The following is a 17,644-nucleotide window of genomic DNA, read 5'->3' as shown; positions in this document are numbered from 1 at the left end:
CTTGCAGCAAAATATGTAGTTTTAAAATAATAAATAACAACCCCATGCTTTGAAATCAAAGCTCCTCGCTCACCAAGACCGACACATGTTTTCCCTCTCACACCTGGTCTCTGTGACTTGACAGGAGCATCCAGCAGAGCTGGAACACCAAATGGGTCTGAAGTGTTTTTTGCCCCATTGCGAAGATGAGTTTGCCATAACCTAAGCACAACGCCTCTCTCGGGAAGGTTTTGGGGAACGACTCAATTCTCTACCAGTCCCCCTCATCCTTTGCTTTCCTACTGCTCCCTCCAGAATTAGGAAAACTTCCAAATGGAAATGTAAGGAATGTAAATTGATGTATTCTCTCCAACATGAATTATCTGACTCCTGCGGCTCTCTCTGCGAGATTATTTGAGCTGAACTTGACTGTTGCAATAATTAATTTCCAATCAAGCAAATTTGCGTAAATCTTCTCTTTAGAAATCTGCCTTAAATCAAGGGTTTAGGCACCACATTCCAGCTTGGTTTCATTAAAAATAGATTGCTATTGAAAGCTGCCAGCACTGTAAATACAGGCACCACGCCACCCTGCAGGACAGCTTGGATACACACTGGCCGCATAATGAAAACCTGCCTTGAAAGCCATGTCCACAGCAAATATCCCATGTAACTGGGGGTTGCTGCATTGCCATCAGCAGCCCTGACAGCCTCCTCTTGTTGACATATCTAGTCTTGCAAGGATGGCTTTCAAGCAACCAGAATAAGTGGAACAAGGGTTCTAGGAGAAGGAGACAAGAGAGAAATCTTCTCAGAGACATTTTGTGTATGACCCACAAGGCAGAGAGTCTACTGTTCTGAGAGAAAAGGAATCATAGAACAGTTTGTGTTGAAGGGACCTCCCCAGCTCCCCCAGTGCCCCCCCTGCCATGAGCAGGGACATCTTCACCAGCTCAGGTTGCTCAGAGCCCCGTCCAGCCTGGCCTGGGATGTCTCCAGGGATGGTTCATCCACCACCTCTCTGCCCAACCTGGGCCAGGCTCTCACCACCCTCAGGGACAACAATTTCTTCCTCATGCCCAGTCTGAATCTCCCCTCTTTTAGTGTAAAACTATCACGTCTTGTCCTATAACTACAGGCCCTGAGGAAAAGTTGGTCCCTGTCTTCCTTATAAGTCCCCTTTAAAGAAGAGAAACCCTTCTCTGTAGGACAGGAACACCATGAAGGCCAAGTGATGAAAGACATTGTCACCGGTGACACAGGCTGAAAGAGGAGAGACAGAACAGTAAAGCAAGAGCCCTCCAAAGTGGGGTGATTTGTGAAGGGTATGGAGTCACAGCTGCCCAGCATTGGGAGGAGAAAGGTGGAAACCAGCACCCCTGGCACCTATGCTGAGCTTGCAGCAGCCTCCATCTCAATAGGGTGCAGTTAGGGAATCTCATGTCCTTGGGAAGGAATGATAGAATTATTTTGGTTGGAAAAGACCCTTGAGATTATCAAGTCCAAACATAACCCACCCCGGCACTGCGCCATGTCCTGAGAACCTCATCTCCATCTGTTCAACCCCCCAGGGATGGTGACTCCAGCACTGCCCTGGGCAGCCTGTTCCAATGCCCCACAGCCCTTGGGGGTAGAAATTGTTCCCCACATCCAACCTCAACCTCCCTGGCGCAACTTGAGGCCGTTTCCTCTGCTCCTGGTGCTTGTTCCTGGGGAGCAGAGCCCGACCCCCCCTGGCTCCAAGCTCCTTTCAGGCAGTTCAGAAGGTCTCCCCTCAGCTCCTGTTCTCCAGCTGAACCCCCAGGTCCCTCAGCTGCTCCCATCACACTTGTGCTCCAGCCCCTCATCAGCCTCATCACCCTTTCTCTGGGTGGAAGATTTCTCTTTGTTCCCTATGCCTGACCCTACCTGTCCCAGGCTTTACCTGTATGCATTTCTCTTGGAAGACGTAATTCCCCAGAGGAGAAGGTGCTATTGACCAGCTCTGGTGGTTTTAAAGGACCGTGGGCATTCACAGCATACAAAATCGTCCTAGCAAAATGAAGTATCCATCCCAGCCATTTCTGGAGCCTGAGGCTTGAATCATAAAAAGATCCATTCCATGACACACCAAGCAAGGCCAGCTCTTTTTAGAAGTGCTGAACCATTCATAAGACCAGGCTGTTTTACATAAAAATTCAGCAAAATGCCCTGGAAAATAGAAATTCATTCTCCTATTGCTGTCCAAGTCTTCACCAAAGTTTTAGAGATGAGGTCTTCTTCTCCACACAAGCTGTCCAGCCAACACTGAGGCCCTCACCTCTGATTTATCTCCAACCAGCTCGGAGGGTTGTTGTCTCTAGTGATGGTGCTTTTTTTAAAGGAAGAGGTTGCTGCAGGAAAGGAATGGGAAGATTTGGAGCTGGGCAGAAGAATATCTAGTAATCGTGATTTCCAGCTTCCTCAGCCGCTAAAGCCGCAGGGAGGAATGAAAGCTTGACAGTACAAGCCTGGCTGGTGGTTAAAGCACGCTGTGTATTCTAGGCCTGTGAATAAATGAGAAATCTACCAGAGAAACTGGTGTCTCAGTGTGCTGTTCTGAGACCAACCACTGGTATTTCGTCAAGAGAAAGGATTTGTTGTCCTTTATCAACACTGGGATACAAGAGAGGAACCAGCTTGTTTCTGGAGTGGTCCTTCTTCTTTTTTTCTATTTTTTCCTCTCTTTTTTTTTTTTTTTTTGGTTGATAATTGAATGATCCTGTTGCTTCTGTGTTGTTTAAAAAATGGAGGAGAAACCAGGGAGAAAGGGAAAGGAAAGGAAAGGAAAGGAAAGGAAAGGAAAGGAAAGGAAAGGAAAGGAAAGGAAAGGAAAGGAAAGGAAAGGAAAGGAAAGGAAAGGAAAGGAAAGGAAAGGAAAGGAAAGGAAAGGAAAGGAAAGGAAAGGAAAGGAAAGGAAAGGAAAGGAAAGGAAAGGAAAGGAAAGGATGTCCTGGAAGAGGTTATTTTCCCAAAGTTATTCACCACATTCAACACTTCCCCAGAAGCAGCATTGCTCCAAAGAGATATTTAAATCACTGCTCTGAGAACCGGGACTTCTCCTCTGCCATGTGCTGCTCTAAACCCACTGTCAATACTTAATAAATAACGGAGATGTATATTGAAGACATTCCTGCCATTAATCACCAGCAAACCCACAATCCCAGTAAGTGCATTGATAGCACATCTACAATCCAATTTCTGTTTCAAGACACTAGAAAAAAAAAATCAAACTATAAGGTTTCTTATTTTTCTGGCTTCTGCCTGACTGGCTGGGTTAGGGGATGCTAAAGAGACTGCTGCAAAATTACTTTCATCAGCTACTGTTCAGTTGGTCTCAGAATCTATTTTCCAGACTCCAAAGCAAAATTACAGTCATTCAATATTAAAGTATTTGCAGAGTGGTATTAAGCAGGGGTGCTGCTGTATTATTTACCATGGCAACTCAGGATGCTAATTTATCTTTTCCTAAATGCGGAAGAGCCAAGACACTCAGAAATACTTTGCCCTTAATGTGACAAAAAAGCATTTGTGTTGCATAAAGCATTTTACTTCACCAGAGAAGCCTCTCTGTCACACCAGGACAGGCAGAGCTGGGGACGGGAAGGGTGTTTGTCCCCTGATTAGATGACACAGGACTGCCTGATGGAATCAGGCCATGTCATTCATTATCTTTGCTCTAGGACTAGGTGGAGAGGCCTCTAGGAGGTTCTGGATATCTTCTGCAGAATAACATGGGTCACTCCTGCAGGGAAACTCTCCCCAGGTTTTGCTTCAAACTGGGTCATTCTGAGTATTTTGCAGTGGGCAAAATGTTTTTATGAGTTCTCCTCAGCTCAGGCATGTCCCGAAACAACATGCTCCAATGCCTAAATTTCCTTTCATTTGATTTAGCTCTACCACCTTTCAATTGCACCAAATGATCTGCCGTTCTCCATGTTTGCTGTCATCGCTTGTGATGTACAGCAGGACTTGTACACATAGCAATGCTGACAGTCTCGCTGAAGGAGGCAGTAACGTCCGTGTTCTACTGAAGTGACAGAGCGTTAAATTATTTATTCAAGTTTGCATGAAGAAACCTTTGAGTTCCAGCCTGGTGGTGAACCAGCCTTGTGTTGTCTAAACATGATTTACAATTGGCCTATGCATTGTTTTGGACCCAACAAGCTTCCTATTACTTCTGCATCCTAAGCAGTCTTAGTATCTACAACATCTTCCCACGATGGGCTTTTCCCTGCTCTTGTCATTCTGGTTGCATCTATGTTACAGGACAGGAACACATCTCAGACGTGTCCCAAGCATCCTTTAGGTTATGTCCCTAGGTTCTCCCCCTAAAAAACCCTGCTGGAGGATGAACTGCAGTGCACTGTGTCTTGTTCCATATCCACACACCAAGATGTCACTTAAAAACTCATCCAGACAAGGCCCTGTCTTGTGACACAGAGTCAAAGTGTGGCCAAGATGCACTGAGGAGGCTGGGGACTTCCATGGACCACTGCTGCCCCGTAGAGTCAATTCAGTTTCTGTTCACCCCTCCCAAGGAAGGAGGTCAGGACAGCCTGTTCTGTGGGAGAGAAACACATTTTGCAAAAATAGCATGATAATATGTGCTTATTAGCAGAGATTTTGTCCATTCTAAATATTTGGTGTGGTTTGTGTGGTGTTCTCCTTCCCTTGGCCACTGGTGTCTGAGGATTAGGCTGACATGCTATTCTTAGCCTAATTCAACATTTACTTTGGATTTTCATTGTTTATTCAATGCATAGACAGACACGTATCTACAGCCAAACAGTTCATGGCACTGAACCTTGCATATTCCTCTGACAAAGCCCCTGCCAACTTCTCAGCCCTCCCTTGCTGTTTCAACCCAACATCATCTGCTGCTCTAATGATCCAACCACCACCACCATCTTGCAGCCTTCTGACCAGAAGCAAGACACACAGGAGCTGTCAAATCACATTGGCTTCACCAAATCTTGGCCTTACCCTTCAGCCAGGACCAACCACAGTTCCCTGACCAAAAGATGGTCCTTTGACTCTCCTGCAATGTTGGTGGAGTTCCTTGTGGTCATGGACACACTGGGCTCATCACACACTCTTGGGAAACTCATTATATCTTGTTCATCAACATAAAACTCAATCTCTTAAGAGTTGTTCAGCTAATTACCTGTCATCCTGCATTAACCCAAACACCTTATTCCTTCCCTGATGTCCTCAAAATTTTGAGATGTAGGGGAAAAAGAAAAAAAAAAGACCCTAGAGTTTACTTGTTCTGCAGTTGTGAAACACAGTCTGGGTCTGGAGGGTGGATGAGGGATGGGTTTGGACAGCTAAATGCCAAACAAATCAAGAGCCCATTGTCATTCTCCTGGCTTTGGAGAAAATCTTAAGGAGAGAGGAGGAGTAGGGTTGGTGTAGTAGTAAGGTCTACTGTGCACCAGAGCAACTGCTGTAGGCCCGAGCAGAAAGGACAACCTCTGCCCTGAGAGTGAAGGGCTGCTCTCTCCAGCTCTGCAGGAGGGAAGAAGTCTGAAAGCAGCATATCAGCAGTGCTTCTGCAGCATTCAACCCATCTGCTCTATTTAGATTCTGTCCCATGCTGGCCATGTCAAACACAGATGCTTCCCCAGCTCCGTTCTTTTTCCACTCTCCCTTCATTAGCCTCCAGCAACAAACAGCCCAGCCCTTCAACCTGGAGGAGAGAAGGCTCCAGGGAGACTTTATTGTGGCCTTTCAGTTCTCCATCCCTGGAGCCATCCCAGGCCAGGCTGGACAGGGCTTCGAGCAACCTGATCTGGTGAAGATGTCCCTGCTCATGGCAAGCGTTGGACTGGATGAACTTTGAAGGTCCCTTCCCACCCAAACTATTCTATAATTCTATGTTCTTCAACACTTCTCCTTCAGTCTCCACATCCATCTCTCATCCAGCTTTTCTCCTCTTCTCTGAGGACCTTCATCTCAAATTCATTCACCTCCCTCTCTTTGCTGTAACACCTATCACTTTGACATCACAGCCTCTCTCAAACCCTTCTCCTCTCCTTACTTCTCTTATCCTCTCTGGATCTTTACTCAGCTCTACTCACTTGCTCTTCTTCATTTAACAAGCAACCCTCCTTCTACTCTGCCTTTTACCATTACTTTCCCTGAAGGCCAAAGCACAGACCTTGTCTCCTGCTCTTCACTCCACAGATAGACCCTACGAGCCTGCAGTTCTTGGGAAACTGCATGGAGTCAGCTTTATCCTCCACTGGGCTCTAATTGCAGCTCCATACTTCAAATACACATAATCTAGCTGAGACTGGTACTTTTTGTCAGGCATGGGAATAGGTTGCCCAGAGAAGTGATGGAGCCACCATCCCGGGAGGTGTTTAAAAGACGTGTAGATGAGAGTCTCAGGGACATGGTTTAGTGACAGTGTTAGGTTAACAGTGTGATTCAATAATCTTAAAGGTCTTTTCCAACTAAAATAATTCTACTATTTTATGATTTCACTCGAGAGTTCTTCCCTGCTCCTTCTCCACCCATTTCTATTAGAGTCCTTCTTGGTCACACTTGGGCACATTAATGACATCTCCCCCACCACAAACCCGAGCCTTTGGCTCCTTTGACATTCTCAAGCATCACAATCAACTCAACCAGCCCTGTCTCACACCCCATATCCATCTCTCTGCTATTGCCTTCATGCCACCCTTATTGCCTTAATCCTGCCACCAACGTGGCTTTCTTCTCAGCAAATCCACCTTCCTTCCTCACTAGACTGCTCCTCTTCCAAAACTTCTTTTTCACAAGTCACACTTTAGACCCACTTCTTCACTAGCCTAAATAGCAACCACCTTTGCACTGCTCCTTCTCACTCTGTACTGCGTACCCACCTCATCCGTGCCCTTTTCAGTCTCAGCTGGAGCGTTCTTGCTGACAAGTAACACAAAGCCGTTTTACATCACTCCATGTGGTGGCCAGGAGGGACTTGCTTGGGAGAAAGGCAACAAAGTCCTTCTTTATGGGATCTGCATACACACGGCCCTCACAGCACTGCCAAGGGAGTGATCTGAATGGAGATGCCCCTCGCTGAATTACAACGGCACTACCAACCCCAACCCACAATGTATAATGTAGTATAAATGTAATCGTCTGTGCAGAATGAAAGGCATGTTGCCAGGCCGCACACGGCTTGGCCCTGGACAATAAAGACATAATTATGGCTTCAGTGGGTTTGCTTTGCTTTGAGGTTGCCACCAGTGGTGAAATGTTGTTCCATCCTAACCTTAGGGAAGAACATGATCTCATGAGTTGAAACTGCACAGGCCACACTTACCAGAGAGCCTATTGCAATGGGAGAGCTGGGAGCTCCAGTCCCCTTCCAGCGGGCTGGAGGAAGGCAGCCTGTGATACGCCTTGACCTATGGAGAAGCCTGTTTAGTCCTGGATTTCTTTGCTATGGTGCAGACTTCTGGCTGTGTTTTTTTATTATTCACCTACCTGAAAGGTCACAAAAGTCAACTTCCACTCTGCACAGGAATAAAATCAGAGCATGGCTGCAGTTTGCCAGCAGTGTCATTGTTAAGATATCTCTTTGAACATGTGTGCTTTCCCATAACAGTGGTCCCCTGACCATGATAGGACTGCGGTCCCATCAGATGATGTCTCCATTAAGCAGCAGGTCCATGCTCACACTGGGCAAGGCACCCAATTCTTGTCTCCGATTGCCCAGTATGTGTCCCTTTGCGTTTCTGTGCCCAGGCTTCCCTTCTCCATAGAAAGAAAGAAAACACACTCAGGATGCATCAGGAGCCAATCTTCATCTCCCAGGTTAAACAAAGACTCTCTGCTCAAAGTCAAACCCTGCTGATGAGGAACGGCATTGAGAAGTTTTTCCCTTTGGAGGGAACAGGGGAACGCACATCTGTGTCCACTCAAACTCTTTCCAGGCACCACTCAGATCAGCAGCCTGCTCACCACCTCATGGTCACGGTGTTAGGAAGTCACCTTGTAAACCTCATCCAGAATATACACCTCCACACTTCATAACACCAGTGCTTGTGCAGACAGCCTGTTATCTTCTATAACTCTTCTCCTTCCCAAACATGCCCTCTCAGTTCAACCCAAGCTCTATAAAAACAATACGTCAGGCAGGGCAAAATGTTGATTAGCAAATTAAACAGGGCCAAACCCTCGTCTCTGGCCCTGGAGACAGGTGGAGCATCAAGGCTCGTGATCATAGTCTTCCCCTTTATTGCAAAATGGAACAGCTTTTCCATATTTCCTACAGGTGACAACCCCTGACTCTTGTCCCTTGCAGTGTTTCCAGGCTTTGTTAGGGAGGGCACTAGCTGGCACAAACCTGACCAAAACCCATTGGGAAGATGAAACCATTTGGGTGGTCATTTGACAGTTTCTAGACCCATTGTCCATCCTATTTTATGATGCCTTCTTAGTGGTGCAGCACACCTTGCAGACCAGCCAGCTGCTGGGATCTCTCTCATGGCTTTCTGTTGGCCAGCAGATACTCTTGTCTTTTTTATTTGTGGAGGTTTTCTGAGCTTGGTTTCATAGAACAAGTTCCCTTTAATATCATCCTATTACTTCCTTTCTGTGCCTCTTTCCATTTCAGGTCATCTTCCTTGAACAGGGAGAGGAGGAAGAAAAAGGAGGAAGCCAAACTCTATCCAGACTGAATCTCTGCAGAGCTTTGCCAACTACCTGTCTTGGCCTGGTCAGCTCTCATTATCACTTAAATGCTGCAAATTATTTATGATTAATTGCTGTTCTCTGCAGACCTACCAATGTTTCAGGGAGTCTTAAACGTTTTCCCTGTGCTTCTCTTAGGTTTGCAAAGGGAGAAGTTATGAACTGATGGCTTGGAGAACTGTGAATTATGCTGTTTGTCTTTACCACAGCTCAGACTACATTTTGCACTGTCCCAACATATCATGGCGTTCAGCTGAGCTTGACTCCACTATATCACTGACACCTTGAGCTTTTGGTCCCTGCAGCTGCTGTGACCTGCCTTTCCACAGGGAACACTAGAGAAATTAGTTAGATTGTATTGCCTGATCCCTAAAGTGTTGCATGGAACTGATGTTTTGAGTCCAGAGTCTTCTGCTGTGTAAAGATCCTGAAAAGCACAACTGTGTGACATGCTGCATGACAAAAGTCATGGTTCTGTAATCCAGTCCAGGCAACTCCAGTTTATTTCTAAGCTCTACATTCATTTTCAACTCTGCCCTAAAAGATGTGTTTTGTTGTAGTAAAGCTCTTTTCTTTGTATGACATTCGAGGATTTTAAGAGACTACAATTAAACACAGCTTTTAACAACAGCAATCTATTTCCAACAGCGCATTTATATGCTCCAAACATTCCCCAGCTCCAGTCCTCTCTGGCTGCTTAAATTTGCTCTGAAAACAATGTATTTGCCATGGTCAACTATTCCCATGCTCTTCCCTTTCCACGGATTTCAATACTCAAAATAACAGCATCAAAAGCCCCAAACACAAAGTGGGCTGAACAGAACATTTTAAGACCATCAGTCTAATCAGTATATTTCCTAACAAGAAAATACCTTATTTATTTTATTTATTTTATTTATTTTTTCACAAAACTGACTTCACATCTAAACTACCTATGTTGGTGAGGAAGAAACCATGGTAACTGCACATTTTAATAGGATGTTTTTTGGCAAGAGAGAATGGGCAAGATTGTATAATTGGTGCTTGGGAGTCTACATAAACATGACATGGTTTGGAGAGCCGAAGGATTCTGCTAAAAGGGAATGCAATACAACACATCTGGCACTGGGGTATATTTATTCCATGTAACACAAAATCAGAGGGTGTCAGGAGTTCTGTACGGTTCCCGTGAAACAGCATGATGCCTGATGAGTCAAGCAGCCCTCACCACTCCATCAGCAGCCTAAGCCTGGAACCAGGCTGGGGAACAAAAAAACAGCAGCTTCTCCCAAGTCCTCTCCTCTGCTCTGGGCCCTACTAATTTCCCAGGGCAGGGAGGAATGGTACACTGGGCAGCCCCAGCACTTAAAATGCATTTTTGGGGGGAGTTTGATTTAAATGTGGCCAACAGACCTCAGATTTCCCACCTCTACAGGATGAACCAACAAACTTTGGGCTGCCTTAGTGCTCAGGATGACCATGAGCCAGCACTGGGCCCTTGTGGCCAGGAAGCCAATGGTACCTGGGGTGGGTTAGAAGGGGGTGGTCAGTAGGTCAGAGAGGTTCTCCTGCCCCTCTGCTCTGCCCTGGGGAGACTGCACCTGGAATATTGTGTCCAGTTGTGGCCCCTCAGTTCCAGCAGGACAGGGAACTGCTGGAGAGAGTCCAGCGCAGCCACCAAGATGCTGAAGGGAGTGGAGCATCTCCCGTGTGAGGAAAGGCTGAGGGAGCTGGGACTCTGGAGCTGGACAAGAGGAGACTGAGGGGGGACTCATTCATGGGGATCAATATGGAAAGGGGGAGTGTCAGGAGGATGGAGCCAGGCTCTTCTTGGTGACAACCAATGGTAGGACAAGGGGTAATGGGTACAAACTGGAACACAAAAGATTCCACTAAAATTCGAGAAGAAACTTGTTCCCAGTGAGGGTGACAGAACAATGGAACAGGCTGCCCAGGGAGGTTGTGGAGTCTCCTTCTCTAGAGGCATTCAAGACCTGCCTGGACACCTTCCCGTGTAACCTCATCTGGGTGTTCCTGCTCCATGGGGGGATTGCACTGGATGAGCTTTCCAGGTCCTTTCCAACTCCTGACATTCTGCGATTCTGTGATTCTGCGCTTGCTTCCTATGAATTTCTTTATTTCTTTTTCTCTCCCAAATTTCAGGCTTCAGCCCATATTTCTCATATTTGGCCCCTGAATAATATCTCATTGCCCACATGGCTAAAATACAGCATTTACCCATCACAGTAACAGTACTACTACAATTCTTCAGCAGGAGATGGCAGCATGTGGAGCTCATAATGGAGGAATGGGGGAGTGGATGGACTAGATGAGTAGATGACCTTTAGAGATCCCTTCCAACCCAAACTATTCTATGATTCTGATGTGATCCATTCATGCTGACCTTACATATCCATCTTGGTCTTCTCAGAACAACAGCCTTCACAACCTGAGCTGCTGTTTTGGCTCTCAGGGTCTTTACTGTAACACTTTGGTTGGACAATTGCAACCTAATGCTGACCCAGAAAAAGTAGAGAGAAGAGCAAAATGAAATGAGGTTTATATGAGTCAACAGATACCTCCAGAATTATAAGTGGAACTGACAAAGGGGAGTTGATCATAGAATTATAGAATAGTTTGGTTGGAAGGGACCTTCCAAGCTCATCCAGTGCCCCCCCTGCCATAATCAGGGACATCTTCACCAGCTCAGGTTGCTCAGAGCCCTGTCCAGCCTGGCCTGGGTTGTCTCCAGGGATGGTTGATCACACCAAGAAGATGAACTACACCACATCTCTGACCTTGACACAAGAATCAAGCCCATTCCAGGATATCTTGCATGCTCTCAACCACCCTTAAACCTGCTTGTGACTCTCCTACAGCTCTCGTTGTGCTCGAGAAACCGTCAGAAACAAGCCGGAGAGCTCATAGCCAAGCGTTGCGTGTTTGGGGAGTGAGCAAACCCTGCTAAGTGGAATCTGGCTGTGCTGTTTGTGTTGCTAAAGAGCAGCACATGGGCACGGATTTGCTCAGCTTCACCATTTGGTGAGGAAAGGCTGGAACCCAGCTGCATTTCGAAACATGAGACGTAAACAATGATTTGCCAATGAGAGTAAGAGTTACTGCCTCTCAGCAGAGGCCATAAACAGTCTTGCACATTGTATCTGGAACCATAGGGCCATTAGCCTTGCTATCGATACCCCAATAATGTGAACTGGGGAGAAATTGCTGCCAAACTGTTCTCCTCCACGGCTGTCCTTGTACACCTTTTCTTGTAAAGGCTGTGCTTCTCTTCCTTGCCATCAGCAGAAATTGCCCTTTTTTCTGCTTTCTCTGGTGCCTGCGGTTGGCTTCTCCAATGCAGTTAAAAACTCATTGCAAGGTCTTATTAGATATAAACTGAAACTGAACCAAGCAGAGGCACCCAATGTCTGTCAGTGGAAGATCTGTCTTATGTTGGAGAGGAGGGGGCTGAACACTTTCATGGCACAGCAGATTTTAAGACAAATTCTAGTCTTGCACAGATGTCCAGGTACCTCCTGCAGCAATCACACTTAAATCCCCACATTGCAGCCTTATTTATTCTTGCACTCAGCTGTACAGGACAGATGGGCTTCCCAAAACTCATTGATCTGTCCATGAGGGTAACAACATGGGAGGGGATTAAACAATCAGACATTTCTGGTTCATTTCATTACTTATCTTTTGCATCTGGTCCCGCATTTTGAGGCAGAACGGGGAGCAAATGAGGCAAGAGCTGCTGACGGGGAGATGTTTGGCTGACGGGAGACCACCAGCATGGTGCACCTCAAGGGATCCGGCTGTCCATCTCCTGCTCCTTCTCCAGCAGGTTCTCCATCAGAGCTGATGCGTTTCCAAGCCTGGCAAAGTGCACACAAAAACAAAGGGCTGAAGATGCTTTTAGGAGACAGAGGAGCAAAGACCAAACTTCTAATAAAGCAGCTCAGTGCAGAAAGACACACAACAGTAAATCCCAGAGCTCCGAGCAGTTCTGAAAGGGGTGGGTAAATCTCACACAGAGATTCAAAAAAGTTTGCATTTAATTCTTTACAGCAGGTCTTCAGTTAAAGAAGAAAGAAAAGTAAACAACAAACCTGAAATGTCTGAGGATTATCATCCAAGAAGAGGGAGAGCTGCACAAGTGCTTCACATCACTGCAAGCTTTAAGGCTCTTTTACCTAGCCTAGAGGGCAAAACCGATTACAGAGAAAAGCCACCTATTTCCCATGAGAGGAGAGGTGCTTACCCTTTGCTGAAATCCCATGGGCTTTGGTTGGTTCAGTCCCCTGGTGGCTCCTTTAAAGTCCTGTTTGGCAACAAAACGTTTATGTTGCATCAACTCTGAAAGTATAGGCCCTGCATTTTCTTGGAATTTATAACTCAAAATTAAGTTAACACAAGTGTTGCACTCACAACTGATACTCCAGGGAGATATGGACTGCATCTGCATGGGATGAAAAGAGTGTCCTTGAAGGCTGTTTGCATGATGAAGATACTTTCTGTCCACATTGCTTGGTCTGTCCTATAGATCTGTCTTGAAACAGCCATGTCAATCCCAGGAAGACCTTGGGATGCTGGTGGACAGTGAGGACCACCTATATGAGAATGACCTGCAAAGCTGGTCCTTCACATCCAGGCCATTGTATGTCCTTGTCACAGGACCATGTAGATGCTGACTGCCTGTGTGGCTCATAGGAAAAACAGACACATTTACAGAGGAAAAATTAAACGAGAACTGCTAAATGCACAAAGGCCGCTTTCAGCTCAAGAAGTGTCAAGACAATATGCCTGTGGACATTGGGGGATCTTCCTTGGAATCACATCCAGTCTGTTTAATGTCTTTATCAATTATCTTTATATTAAGAGTCTCTTCCAACCAAAACGTTTCTATGATTTTATGATCTCTAGTTCTGTTTAACATCTTTAATACCTTAATATCTACATCAATGATCTGGATGAAGTGAGTGACTGCACCCTTAATGAGTTTGCAGATGTCACCAAAGTAGGTGGGAGCGTTGATCTGCTCGAGAGTAGGAAGTTTCTACAGAGGGATCTGGACTGGCTGGATCATTGGGATGAGACCAGAGGAAATGGCCTCAAGTTGCACCAGGGGAGGTTGAGGTTGGATCTGAGGAACAATTTCTTCCCCAAAGGGCTGTGGGGCATTGGAACAGGCTGCCCAGGGCAGTGCTGGAGTCACCATCCCTGGAGGGTTGGACAGACGGACATGAGGTTCTCAGGAATGAGTGGTGGACTTGGCAGTGTGAGGTTAATGGTTGGACTTGATGATCTCAAGGGTCTTTTCCAACCTAAATGATTCCATGATTCTATGAAGCAGCAGGCTTAACTCTTCTATCTTTCCATAAGATCCTGCTTTTGGCCATGGTCAGACACAAGGCATGGAGTTAGATGAATGTTCTGTCTGACCCAGCACAGCCCCTCATATGCTCCTGCATTACATAGTCCTGTCCCTGACTGGATGGCTCAGGTAGGACAAATTAAAGTACAGATCTGCCTGGGCTTTGCTTCTACAGAAGTCTTCAGAGATTATAATACAGATAACAAACAGCAGGACAGAGAGAGGGCTTAGGACTGCGTTTATCCAGTAGCACAAACACAACCCCTAGGATTATGGTATTGAGAGGCCTCAGAGACAAAAGACAATTGCAAACGATCAGTCTTTGGCTGTTGGTCAGGAAGCAAGTCATTTGTCAGCTCAGTGAAGGCAGGAGCAGGCTCGATGCAGAGCACTCTTTGCCCAACAGATATTTTGCTATTAGCAGTGGCTGGGCCACGGGGAAGAGTAAAGCAAGAGGTTGGTTTGCAAAATGTTGGAGGTTTCCTTCAAAATCCACATGCAAAGAGAACTCTGTTCATTTGGAGGGTTATCTCTGTGTCTGCAGCACAAGGTGCCCTGTGTCCACTCCCCTGCCCCAACCCAACTCTGCTCACCCAGCTGCTGTCATAGAATCATAGAGTAGTTTGGGTGGGAATGGACCTTCAAAGGTCATTCAGTCCAACACTTACAATGAGCATGGACATCTTCACCCAGATCAGGTGTCCCTCAGCAGAGCTATAGTTCTGACTTTGGGCAGTGGTTTTTGGTCCGTAAATCAGGAGGAGAAGCCCTGAAGGGAGAGGGAGAGGGAGAGGGAGAGGGAGAGGGAGAGGGAGAGGGAGAGGGAGAGGGAGAGGGAGAAGAGAAGAGAAGAGAAGAGAAGAGAAGAGAAGAGAAGAAAAAGGAAAAGAAAAAAGGAAAAGAAAAAAGGAAAAAAAGAAAAAAGTAAAAAAAACAGTAAAAAAGAAAAAAGGAAGAAAAAAGAAAAAAGAAAAAAAAGAAAAAAGAAAAAAGAAAAAAGAAAAAAGAAAAAAGAAAAAAGAAAAAAGAAAAAAGAAAAAAGAAAAAAGAAGAAAAAAGGAAAAAGAAGAAAAAGGAAGAAAAAAGAAAAAAGGAGAAAAAAGAAAAAAGGAGAAAAAAGAAAAAAGAAAGAAAAAAAGAAAAAACAACTACAAAAAAACACCCATGTATCTGATGTATCTGAAAACTGCATTTTCAGATCTCCACTTCTTGAAGCGAGGATGACTCAAGCAATCCTTGGTCACCAACCTGATCCCACCTTCACACATGCAAAACCTTGCCAGCTTTTTTGGTCATAGCATCACATTGTGCACTGGGACTTAACAGCTCAAACCCCAAATCCTTTCAGCCCCTTCTTCCCAGGCAGCAGTCCTCACCACACAAGCATGGCTTACCTGATGTCTTGCTGAATGACCAACATCACAGCTGACGATGTGGAAATTCACATTTTTCAGCCATAACCTTGTATTTCAGTGGCTTTTCTGAGATCTCAGAAGCAAATCTTCTGCACAACTTCACCTACTGCTTTGCAGGACACCAAACTCTTCATTGAAAAAGCTTGTTTCACTCATTTTGTAGCATGCACCTTCTTAGGCTGGCACAGGAACCTCTTGGGAACAGTAGGACCACTACACAGATGCTATGGAAGTCCAAAATGCCTCATGGTCATTATATATTTCTTCTGATTTTTTCCTTCTGGAGTGGAAGTAAAGAGAACAAGATAGAGATATGCCCTTCAAATGGAAAAAAATGATGAATTAAGGGTTGGTTAATAGTGGAAAAAAAAATCAAATTAACAAAACAAAATAAACAAAAAACCAGCCCAAAACAACAACAAAACACCAAAACCTACCATAAATGGCAATTGCTTCTTTTATACCCGAGCTCAGATTATCTACTGCACATACAGAGCACGTGCTCACATTTCCTTCCCCTTCGACGTGTTTTCTCTTTGCTTATCCTTTAGCAAATGTACCTCCTGCTCATTGAGGGCTAAAAGGGTTTTCATTCCCAAAAACATGCAGCCAGAAAGAGATTTTCCCAAAGCCACAGCTATTCACAGAGAAGCCTGACATCTCCCGCTCACAACGGCCTTCTATTGCCAAACCCTGGGAGATGCTCATTTTGGTACCCCAGAAGAGTGAAAGGATTCCACAAGGAATGAAGGTCAGGGAAAATCCATTCATTTATTTCTCTGCCTGAAGTATTCAAACCTCTGTGGCAGCTGGGCTGTAGAAACTCACAGGAAAGGGAGAACTCCAAGTTCCACTTGCTGGAATCTTTAATCATTTGTTCACAGTAAAAGAAAAAAAAAAAAAAAAAAAATTTAAAAAAATGTTCTTTTCTTGTAAGTGTTCAACCTGAATGATTACAGCTCTGGTGTACGTGCAAGCCTGTCTGTCCTGAGCGGAGGCCAAGGAAGCATCCTGCCCTTTGTCAGGGCAACAAAGATGCTGAAGGGAGTGGAGCATCTCCCGTGTGAGGAAAGGCTGAGGGAGCTGGGGCTCTGGAGCTGGACAAGAGGACACTGAGGGGGGACTCATTCATGGGGATCAATATGGAAAGGGGGAGTGTCAGGAGGATGGAGCCAGGCTCTTCTCAGTGACAGCCAATGGCAGGACAAGGGGTAATGGGTTCAAACTGGAACACAGGAGGTTCCACTTAAATTTGAGAAGAAACTTGTTGAGGGTGAGGGTGGCAGAGCCTGGCCCAGGCTGCCCAGGGGGTTTGTGGAGTCTCCTTCTGTGCAGACATTCCAACCCGCCTGGACACCTTCCTGTGTAACCTCATCTGGGTGTTCCTGCTCCATGGGGGGATTGCACTGGATGAGCTTTCCAGGTCCCTTCCAACCCCTGACATTCTGGGATTCTGGGATTCTGTGGATTTTCTTCCATTGTTTTTTGATACCTGGGAGCAGCAACAGTGGTGGGGGAGTACAACCCTAGGGACAGCTCTCTCTCTAGCATGGATGCTGCAGAAAACTCTCTGTTCTCCACCTCCTGTTGACAGCAGGTGCCCAGGAGAGTGCTAACACCCCGCCGACAGTGGCACAAATTCATCAGCGGTCTGTTAATTAACTGACAACCAGCCAAATTCATTCCCTTATCTCGCAGCACACAAATGAGGCTGTTGGAGCAATTCTGCCTGGGAGTGGGTTTTGTTAATGCGAAACGAAGAAACCAGCCCCGGAAGGAAAGCATCCAAGGAAATAGAAAATATAAATTCTTAGTGGTGTCCGCATCCTTTCCACCTGAGGTGACAGAACACACCTCGGTTTGTGTCTGGAAGATTTTACAGTACAAGAGACTAGAGATATAGGAAAGTTCCTCTGTCCTGGGGACCCTCACAAAGATGTCATTGTGGAGAAAATGCCAATTAAAGAAAACTCAGTTCTCTGAGAAATTTAGCAAGTCTTCCCTAACTCTCATGTCACCTTTAGCAAGGGGGGTCTGACCCTATAAACTGGTTCATTCCCCAATGAACATTTTACCAGCATTTGACACACACGCTCAATATTTTCTTTCTGGGGGTACGGAGCCTTTTGGGCAACTTTATGTGGGACCTTTGTTTAAGTCTCGAATAGCAGTAGAAAGACAGAGGTAA

Source organism: Columba livia, chromosome 4, assembly GCF_036013475.1.
Source record: "Columba livia isolate bColLiv1 breed racing homer chromosome 4, bColLiv1.pat.W.v2, whole genome shotgun sequence".
Taxonomy (NCBI): domain Eukaryota; kingdom Metazoa; phylum Chordata; class Aves; order Columbiformes; family Columbidae; genus Columba; species Columba livia.
The sequence above is the reverse complement of the archived record's forward strand: the minus strand, read 5'-3'. Positions refer to the sequence as shown.